The sequence below is a fragment of the Ruditapes philippinarum genome, unplaced genomic scaffold, assembly GCF_026571515.1.
Source record: "Ruditapes philippinarum isolate M1 unplaced genomic scaffold, ASM2657151v2 ctg711_1_1_1_1, whole genome shotgun sequence".
Classification (NCBI taxonomy): domain Eukaryota; kingdom Metazoa; phylum Mollusca; class Bivalvia; order Venerida; family Veneridae; genus Ruditapes; species Ruditapes philippinarum.
In genome coordinates this window covers 84,419-96,001 of record NW_026856903.1, presented here as the reverse complement: position 1 = coordinate 96,001, position 11,583 = coordinate 84,419, and the positions used below count along the sequence as shown (strand labels likewise).

At 33.0% G+C, this 11,583-nt stretch overlaps 1 pseudogene; it reads left to right on the top strand.

Moving 5' to 3' along the window:
- Positions 1 to 1,248: 1,248 nt before the first annotated feature.
- LOC132748095 (uncharacterized) lies at positions 1,249 to 11,341 on the top strand (annotated as a pseudogene).
- The last annotated feature ends 242 nt before the right edge of the window (positions 11,342 to 11,583 follow it).

Below are 11,583 nucleotides of genomic sequence, written 5' to 3'. Positions count from 1 at the left end.
GGTGGTGTGATTCAGGTATAATATTTGCTGTCACCTCCTTGTACTTATATATTTAAAGTTACATTAAATAAATTTCATAAAAAAAGAAATAGCGACATTTCATTAATAAATTGGGTTTCATATCGACTCCAGATCTTATTTTGGTGTCCAGGCAACCAAAATGAGTTTAATGAGCATACAAATGTGCAACCTCATTGTGGCGAATTCGGAAGTACAATTTCTGTTTGCATGAGAAACTCCGCCTTCAGATCATCCGTACATCAATATTAATTCAACAAACATGACTATAAGTAGCAGTCCTAATTTAACGGTATATTTCCGCATTGTAACGGATATTTTCATGCAAATTTAATCTGTTTCATGAGATGATTATTTTTTTCTGAACCACAGGCCTAGTGCACCGTAAAGCTTAAACTGTAAAAGTGTGTTTGCACAAGAAAATCTTACATTTGCTGTGTTCCGGATAGCAACTATAACTCCGTGACGTAGCGCATACACGAGCTGATTATAGTCTTTATTTGCATGTTAAAATTCGTATACGAACTTTAGTGTTACCGTGGGGTTTTTCCATTTAAAATCCTAATTTATGAACAATATTTGATGAGATTTACAACGATACTGTTAAAAAGGTTAATGAAACTGTAGAATGCTTGGTTTTTAGGCCACCGGCAAAAATATTTTAACATATTTATTTAATGTAACTTTAAGATTCCCCCATTCACCACCATATTTGAATTTTTAAAAGATAAATACAATATCAAATTACGCAGTATGAAAATGCGTGTTATTCCGTAACCGGAGTTCTACACTATGTCACGACACCATGTAAAGCGAACAATGAATGTACAAAAACCAGTTTTGTATTAAAAACCACTTTAACGTTGTAACAATGAGTACCAAATATTACCATGACTTTTTTTTATCGACCTATCTTATCTTATCCATTTACATTTAATGGCCAAAGATAATATGTAAGTGTTTTCTTATGACTCCTTTTGTAACTTTAAGGAATACACAGGCAAATGAATGAAAAAAATATTAAATTGATAATATTCATTTTACTCAAACCAGGTTATGAATTAAATGTTTTACATTCCCAAAATGTTTGTCAATAATATATATAGATAATATATATTACGCGGTCTTGAACGTAAAAAACAACGTGTTTTAAACTAAATTAAAATGCAAATGTAATTACCAAGTTATTTTTTTATACATATCATGTGACCAGACGTTGCATTAACAAACATGGCGGATATTGCAAGTTGGAAACAAATGTAAGTTGTTCACTTCCTGTGTAATTTGAGGGTCCCATCGTTCACTTTGGTATTAAGCGCAAAAAATCAAACATGATTCACGTTGATCGAGTTATAAAAACGTTTTTCTTTATAAGTATATTTTCTATACCTCGGACTGCTTAGTGTATTCATTTTGCGGACTTTAATAGGATATTGGATGACAAATTTAGAAAAATGCGGATAAGTTTGATAAAGAATAGATGATTTACTAAAGCACTTCTAGAGAGAATCGAGTTTGTAAATACATTCTTTTACGTCCTTGTAATGAATACTGAAGGAAAAAACATGAAAATAAAAAGTAAGATAAAAGTTATGCACATTCAATACTTTCAATATGAAAGACAAATATAAATTTAAAATGAAATAAAACTTCTTTACTGGCCTTTGTATGTAAGCTCTCAATCACCCACTCATTTACCCACCTAACCACTTCCCTACCTACCTACCTACCTACCTACCTACATTTTCCTATCTAATCATTTATTTATTTATTTATTTTCGTGACACTTGTTAATATCAATGACCTTGAACCACAATCCTCACAACGTTGTGGGTTAAATTCTCGCTTAGAACTTCTGATTCTTTCATATGAGGCGAATAAGCTTTCCAACTACCTCGTCAAAGATTGATTGTTCTACGTATGTTTTCGTTTGTGCCTGAAATTATATACGGATGTGCAAGTGAGGGTTTTCTCTAACAAGAAAGCTGAGAGATCAACACATGGTTCTGCGCGATTAAAACAAAACAATTAAAAATCTATGAGAGATAGAATATTATTATATTATCATATAAACATATAAATGCTATAGCAAACATCAAATTTGTTTTGTTCTGCCTAAACTATTTTTGGTAAAACATACCTTAACTTGATATTTATTTCGCGTTTTGAATAATAGTTTATATTGTAAACGATATAATATCGCAGTTTAAAATAACCAAAAAAAAAACCTTATTTGAATTACATGTAACACATGCGATATTCGCTTGTTACATAGTTATATTAGTTATTTTACAGGACTACCTTGTGCCCTCCTGTTTTATTTGGTGTTCTGCCGGACTCCTTGCCGGTTGTCACGTGTTGCTGGGGCTTTGCATTCATCCTTCTTGGTCTTGTTTTTTCATATTGGATTATAGCCAACGGATTAATGGTAGGAAAATATTTTGTTTTTTCACAAAAACTTACAATTAACGTTTTTTGCATCAAATTGTACGGACATACTGCATTGTTATGTTCATCACATACAGGGACATCTTAAGCATTTCATAGCATTAAAATAGGCTTAACTGACCATAAATGACTGGTTTGTTACACTTTTGCGTAAACATGACAGCGCTCCAAGTAAGAAAAATTTTCATGCCTTGCTTCGTTCTAACATCAACAAAAACTTATATTAGGAAGCTTATAGCACTGTGGTTTCAAGGACCGATTCGAGAGTGTGTCTTTTTTCCTACGCAATCAAACTAAAATAAAATCTGTATAAAATGAATTTAAGTTTCCCCACAATTTTTTTTTTTAAAAGTACTGATCCTCCCCGCTGAATGGCGTTAAACATTTGCCGCTTAATGGCGTTAAACATTTGTAACAGTTCAGTACCATATGAAATCAAAGTACAGAAGGCGCTGAATTTGTTTTTGTCTCAGAATGTCAGAAAGCTGAAGGTTGTGAGATTATGAACCAAGTGTTTTCGTATAGTGCCAACAATGCTGTTTCCAGTGTTATAACTGCAGTCAATTGGCTGTGAGCTAGGCTAATTGCAACACTGATTTTCAATTCAATGTTTATTTGGCTTAACTAATTAAAAAGGTGCTTTAACTGGGATTAGAACTTCAGACCTCTCGCTTACTAACCGAGCGTGTAACTCCTCGACCACGGTGAAGTTTCAAGATAACAACCTGAAGAAAACCACATTATTCTAAATTAGGGTTTGTAGGGTTTCATTAATTTCACGGTAAACCTGTTGTTCAACACTGATATAAATAATCATGAAGCTTAATAATTATAAGCATGTTTATCTGTAATTATAAAGATGCATGTGTACCGTTTGTAAATCTACGTCAGTGTAACTTTAATGATTTACACTTTTTGTTACTACGCTTACGTTTTATCGATAATTTGATGATTCCGCTTTGTCAGCCATGTTTGTAAAAGTAGGCCAAAATTCATATAACAACAAAGCTCTTATTGTAAAATGATGAACCATTTGAAAGTACACTTTCAGTTTTATATTTTAAAGACAATTTTAAACAAAAATAAAAATGATTACAATAAGAATATTTACCTTGAATGTGCTACATTTTCTGAAAGCCAAACCATCTGTTGCAATGTTTTGAACATAATTTCATGAAATGGCAAAATCCTTTTAAAGTCTGTTTTAGTGCCCAACAGAAAGCTATTTTTTGCAGCAAATCAAAATCTTTTCAAAGACTTTAACTCCAAATAATCCTTATCTCATGTCCTTCTATCGCACATGGGCCTCCATTATATTTTGTAAAAAAAATAGTGCAATAAAACAAATCATCATTTAATAGCCTATGAACGTACAATTTAAAATGAAAAACACAATCAAACTTTAAATCTAAACCATTTTAATTGTACAAGTGGAAGTGTTCTGTTGTCATGTACACAAGAAATAGGTAAATGATGTTTAATTTCATGGTACTACTTTTTTACACATGTCATGGTGGCCATGTGTTTTTTTCAAGGCCAGATAAACTACTTTCCTTAGATTTATGTTTTTTAAAGTTTTTTGTATTTTGCCATTCATGAAATGTGCATAAAAATTTGCAACAGTACGTTTTTGGTCTTCAGAAATTCAGCCCATTCAAGGTAAATTTTCATATTGTTAATATATTTATTTTTATTTAAAATAGTCTTTAAAACATAGAACTGGAAGCGTACTTTCAAATGGTTCATCATTTTACAATAAGAGCTTTGTTGTTATATGAATTTTGGCCTACTTTTACTTTGGACAGACTTTGTGAAAACAAGCATGAATGACAAAGCAGAATCATGATTTTTTTTGTCGTAATAATTTTTTACTATAGCTTTTCTAAATATGTTTGCTTTAACTTGATGTTTTCAAAATTTTCCCAAAGCAATAAGATATTTCCCTTCCACATTTCCACGTAGTACGAGTTAACTGTACACAAACTTACTTTTGCGCAAGTAGAGTTTATTGTGCGAAAACATATTTACCATTAACAAAACTTGATATCCTTGTTAAAGTTTTTTTGCATGATTTAATCTGCTGGTAAGGAAATATAACTATAGTGATTTGAACGATATTTTGAGTTTGTGTATATATCATATTCCTTTCAATCGATGCCTACCCGCAAAGAGTTGTTGTTTTGTTTATTTTGTTGAGCAGAGAATTCTGCCTCTGTAATTTAGTTTGTAGTTTCGTTTTATTACGATAATAAAAAAAGATAGTTATCCTTTATCTCCGGTTACATACTTTAACCTTAATTTTAACAATAACCTTACTTTAATGTGTACTTTTATGCTGTGTTTCATTACACTCGAAAAAACCACTGTGTCAAATGTATACGTCAACATTGAATTTTCTTTTGAAAAGGGAGACACTCAAAACTACATGTTTAGATGTTGATAGTATTGGAAGAACATGTTTTATTACTAAAATCAACGTTTATGATTAGTTTCATTCCAATGTTATTTATCACCTATACAAGACGACTCATTAGGTCAAATGTCCTTTAAATATGACTTTGTTCAATAACAAACAGCAATAACTCAACAATACTGTGTTGATTTTGACAACTTTTGTTGATCCTCAAACCACGTACTCATATATATTTAATTTCTCGCTGGAAATTTCGAGGAAAACACCGCGGGCTTTTTATATATCATGTTTTAAATATATTCACCATCCATAACAGCAGGGTGGCAATGTTCAGATGCAAAACGAGCGTTTAGAGTAAGGAGAGAGAGAGCTAATCACGGAGTGGAGGAGAGCTGGGGACCGCACGACGTAAGGGTAATCGCGAATACCTTATCGGTGATGGATAATAATTATCATAATTATAGCTATTATAGCAATACAGAAAAATAGTTCTTTACTAATTCTTAATAATCAGTGTCAGATCTACGTATAATAAATGTGAGGAAAATGGTTATGAATATGGAACTGAGGTGTGAGTTCGTCTAATTAGGTGAGATTTAGTGGGTCAATATAGTTCAAGTAGCAGAGTTCTTTTTAATCTGATTTGTCCACCGTAGATGCCATATGATCAACAGAATAGAATAGGCAGTTATTGTATATTTAACATCTGCCAATAAGGCATTGAGTCGGTTAATTCTTTATTGATATTTTTCTATAGAGCCTCTTTTTCTATTCTATGATGATTGAGTACACTGCACTGTGTCGAAAATGTAAACAGAATGAACGTACTCATTACATGAATTGTAGTCACAGGACTTATCATTTTCAGAACTTAAGACTTTCATCACATCTTTCACGTTTTAACTAAATATTTACACGAATGTGGATGCATGGTTTACTGTTCTTTTCATAGCTAGCAGGAGTATGTTTAGCTGAAACAAATCATACAAATTGAAACAAAGTGTTACCAGCTATTACGCTTACCTATTTTGGTACACGACAGAAGAAAACCAATTCAATAAAAAAGTGATATATCGGGTCAGTCAGTGAGCATACGCCGACCATTTACAAAACATACCGTCATCATTTTTCCCGCCATAAATGGTGTAACATCCTCGGTAATGATAACAAAATGCAAACATAACTCTCGTCAAATATATATGCTGTAATGACCTAATCTGTACTAAGGTCTTAAGATCCAACCCAATAAATGAACATATTTCGATTTTACACTGACTTACATCCATTCAAAGGATACTGCAAAAGTTATAAAATAATTATATCTCATTATTTTGATTTTAGTTAGAAGACATCAATATATACTGAGGTGACATTTTACCTTTAAAAGTTTATAAAACAATCTCTAATATTCTTTTTTTCTTTGCTGTGACGGTCCATGATATTAAACCCACTCATAATGTTAATAAAGATATCATCAACAACCTAGATGTTATAAAAAAATCTTAACATAAATAATCCATATTTGACCAAACGGTTACTGAAATATGCTAAATTGACATTAAATTGAATAAAACAAACTAAATATGTTTTGTTTTTAGGTTTAAACATTTCTATCAAAGCTAAAAGACCTTAAATCTTTGATAAAAGACATTATTTTGATTTTAATTATATCGTTAACTATCCCTATTTAGATTGAGAATATCATATGGCGTATATGTTTCTCAGTTAATTCGATTCGGACTAGGCGTACAGTCGGAGGATGAATTTTCAATGCATGCAATTCTTTTTTCTTGTTCCTAGGTCCTAAATTGTCGTATACACGCGCTATCGTGCTTTTAATTGAATTAAGTACAGCATTTTAACACAGTTTACACATCATATTCGCAGATTTGAGCTAAAATTGAAATTTAAAAACACTCATTTCAAAACTCTTTTGCCAAAAAGTATCTGCTGACTTGTTTTCTTTGAAGAAGTAGTTTATAACCTTTGAAGGATCATGTGTCACTATTTTGTTCTCCGGTAGTCACTAAAATAATTAAACATTTTATGTAAAGACACTATGACCCAGTAATTGACACATGATTGAAGGAATTCTGCATGCTTGGTGTTCCAATTGTTCGCTTCGCTTCCCTATCCGAGGGACAATATGGAAGACTCAATAATGAACATTTCTTATAGCCTTTCAGACTGAATTGTTGTAAATAGGCATATATTTATATGATCACGTGTGTGTTTTATTGATTTCGTATAATGTTACCAGGACAGTTGTAAGAATTTCACTTGGCAATGATTCATTTTATAAACACTGTCTCGTCATATAGGAACATGTTGGGGCTAAGAGTAAGGTTTTACGGGCCTAAAACCGGTTTAAACTCCCCAGTGGTGTTATTAATCCTGACCGTTCCAAGGCAATGCTCCTCTGTGTTTCGGCACATGTTTCGCATGCATGTTTTTTGTGTATTGTTAAATGTTTAGAATGTGAACATGTCCCGTGATATCCAATTTTGTTAAATTATCGTTTAAGGTAGGACCTTTCTTTTCTCACACCCTTTGACCTTTTATTTCCCGTATCGGTATCATTTCATTTAACACATGTCTCTTCCCTCCTTTCACCGCTTGGTGTCGTCTCCTGTTTTTTGTTTGTTGCTCTCTTGGTGTCATGATAATGTGTTTTGGTTGTGTCGGCTGTTGAATGCTGTGAACGTTTCAAAGTCTTGTTGATCTTTGTTCTGATTTAAAGGTAACAATGAAATACAATTTGCAAAAGGAAAATATTTTGAAGAGCGTTACGACAATAATTCAGTTTGCATAACATGTAATTTAATGTTACATAAATTTTGCGTCATCGAAAGGGTTATTTATGTATATTGTGTTTTCGTGTTTTCTATCCATTACAGATGCACATGACCAATATTCCCATCCGTCACACAGCATATACAATATTCATAATTACATTAGTCCACATAACAAGATGTGTGTCACATGACGGATCCACCCACTGTGACAGCAGCGCCAGTACTTGTGAGTTTTTTCTTGAAGCGGGGACATGGCTTCCGATGCGAAAAGGTTTCGGACAGAAGGTCTTTATCAATGAGACGGACAGTAAGCTGTATCTTTATGGAGGTAAACAAAACGTAACGGTGGATCCAGATGACGTTGTTCTTGCTGATGGTTCATCGCATGAGAGAGTTTTGTTTTTGTTTAATAAAACAATGCCGGGACCAACGTTGACGGTCTACAAGGATCAAGAGGTCATTGTGAATGTTAAGAATAATTTAGTAAGTGATGGGATATCAGTGCATTTTCATGAATAGAAATGAGGAATACACCATGGATGGATGGTGCAGCCTTTGTCACCCATATGCCCTATTTTACAGGACAGTCCTTTTCGTATAAGTCAGACCGAATCGGAAGGGGACTTATTTTTACCATTCCATTTAGGACCGCAAATGAATATGGCCTTTTTTGGTGCTTTTAGTAGGTGAAAGACAGACAGGCAGAGAATATGAAGAAATGTAATGGTTTATTTTCAAGACTACGACAATAAACTTACATCTGATGATATTGTTTGCAAAGGAATATTAATGGACATTAGCTCCGAGGTGTAAAGCACTTTGCAACCTGCAATTAAGATTGATAAGAGTTTCGATACTTTGTTAGACATGAAATCGTCCACTTATAAATGGAGCGGGGTAGAGTGCAAAGATTTAGAAGGAAACGATATAACGCATACACCGTTAAGTGTTTTCATGGTTCAACAAGGGAAACAGTACAAATTTAGGGTAATTGGGGGAGGGTTTGGCTTGCAGTATATTTTATCTATCGATTGGCATAAACTGAAAATTATTGCATTAGATGGTCATGACATTGAACCGGTATTAGCAGATTCCATTATCATTCATAGCGGTGAGAGGTTTGATTTTCTAGTCGAGGCAAATTGGACCGTTGGTAATTATTGGATAAGGGCAAATACGCTCCAGCCTATAAAACATTTAATCGGGTATGGAATTCTTCGATATGATGGAGCCAATGAAACTGATCCAAGCTCCAACAGTAAAACATGCTCTAATAGTAGCCTGTGCACTGTTATAAATTGTCCTTTCAAATCACACCCAAACTGGAATTGTATACATATAGATAAAATATCACCAAAAATGAGCGATCCTGCCCCTGCTGCTAATTCTTCAAATTTCAAAGAATTCTTTGTGAACATCGGTTTTGGGATACGTGAAGAAGATGGTTCAGTACATACTCACATGAATGGAGTTAATTTTCAGTTGCCAACTGTTTCAGCATTGACACAACCTAAAGAGCTGACAAATATCTGTGACGAATCGGATAATTGTAGACCTGATAAAATGTGCTTTTGTATTAAACCGTATGATGTTAGTTTTGGAGATGTTGTTCAGATTACCTTCCTCAGTCGTGGATTTCTTAACATAATACATCATCCGATCCATATACATGGATATTCAGTTCATGTCATGAAGATCGGTTATCGCCAAACTAATGAAAACTTTGATAACCTAGGTGACAACACTGATATAAACTGTCCAGGTTTATGTTACTCTAATGCTACATGGGCGAATGAAACATGGAACGGTGGTAATATTCCTGATGTAGATCTTTATCGGGTGCCGCGGAAGGATACCGTCACAGTTCCAGCTGGTGGCTATGTCGTAGTTCGATTCATAGCAGATAACCCTGGACTTTGGCATATTCATTGTCACCAAGAATTCCACAGCAAGTTTGGTAAGCAAATCAGTTTTGAAGTCATTTGAAATATTTGTTTGATTACTTTCGACTACACCTGTCTCCTAGCCATTGTAGAACAGACAATTCAGTATGTCATGGTTAAACGCGTTCAGAAACAAACTTTGATAAAGTTTTGTGATATTCAACATACAATGTATTTCAAATGAATGTGATCGTTTGCGACGATCATAGTTCAGATATAACTTTTGTGTATTTTACTGTTCGCGTAATTTGTAAATCTCTGTGGATTTATTTGATACCTTATAAGCGATTCTCAGCGAAGAAATTCAATGTATATGGTTCAAGAAAGAAAGCGGATTAATCTTTAAGATAAACAATACATTTTGTCAAGAAAAAATATTAAAATGACAAAAACTTTCTTTTTAAACAAGCAGATAACAAACCCATAATAAAAAAGAAAACTTTTTGTTAAGATGAATTTATCAGTGAATGGAAGTGAAGCCAAAACTTTCATTCAAAACATTTTTGTTGTAATTCTCAAGTATCAAACAAGAATACACTTATTTGTTTTGAAATTGCCATTGATCGCCGTAATAACTATTTCAAGTGATCAAATCATTACTTTAACGATCTCTGTACTATTGGCAGGAATGGGCTTACTTCTGAATGATTCATTCTCACGAATTCCACCACCGCCTGCAGGATTTGCTGAATGTAGAAGCTTTCCACCACCTGACTGGGTATCTAATCCTCAACAGCCTACGAGGCAAACCACCATACAGACAACCTTAGTCGACAACACGGGTAAAATTTAAAATATGTAAAGGATTGGTAACACGTTAGTGTGCACTGATTACGTTTTTTATCGATTTTTAATACGTTATGATTATCTTTGGTTTATACAGATTTTATTTTAGTTCGATTGTGTAGGAAGCTATAAGCTTGTAGACACAATTTCGAGTCCGTTCCTGGAATTAACCAGTACTGAGGAATGAGTGTAAAGTTTCTTATACAAGGAAACAACGACTTACGGTTATCTTTAGCTACGCAAAGTGCATTTTTGATACTTTAATAACGTAATTGCCATTAGTTTTAATCATAAGTTTTGTAGTGCATTTTAAAGCTTAATCGGACGTTTTATATATTTCGAATAAAGTAATTTGGGTGTTTCATATGTTTTTTTATTGTTTAACATGATTCAGTTATTCTATTTGTTCCACATGTATATTCAGCATAAGTTTGAGATTGTTCATTTGCTCTTGATAATCATATAAAAAAATTTAAAAAAATGTACTGTACAGAATTCTATGGATTAGACATAAACCCAAACCTTTTAATGGGTTAGAAGAACAATACAGAATTCTAAAGATATCAATCAATATCATGCGAAAAAAAATTAAATGTCTGATATTGCACTAACTAATGTTCGATACTTTAACATATTTTATTCTATATTGCAGCTAAGAATGCCGATGAAACTACCTTTACAGAGAAGGAATTTTGGGGCACAGTCGGAGCTCTACTTGGATGCATTCTTATACAGTGCTTACTTTTAATTAGCTGCTGGTGCAGTAGAAGAAGTAAAGGCTCAGCAAATTTCCGTTAAGAAATACCCGCAAATATCGATAAACTCATAAGGTTAAGACACATATATAGTATAATGTTGTCTGCTGATATGTTTCAGTTTTTAATTAGGATTAAATTGTTATATCAATATACAGTGCTAACGTAATTTTTCTGCTAAAGAATTATTATATGGAATGTTTAAATAACACATTTTACATGAAATATTGTAGTTTTGACTGTTTGGGAAAAGTAGATGAATTATAGCTAGGGCGAGTTAACACATATTGTCACATATTGTATTACAAAGGGTCACATATATCTATATATTGTATAGCTCTATTCGGTTTCTATTACCAAGTCTGCTTATGCATTGAATGCATTATCCGGTAGTTGGTTTTGGTATTTCTTGTTTATTCATTGCC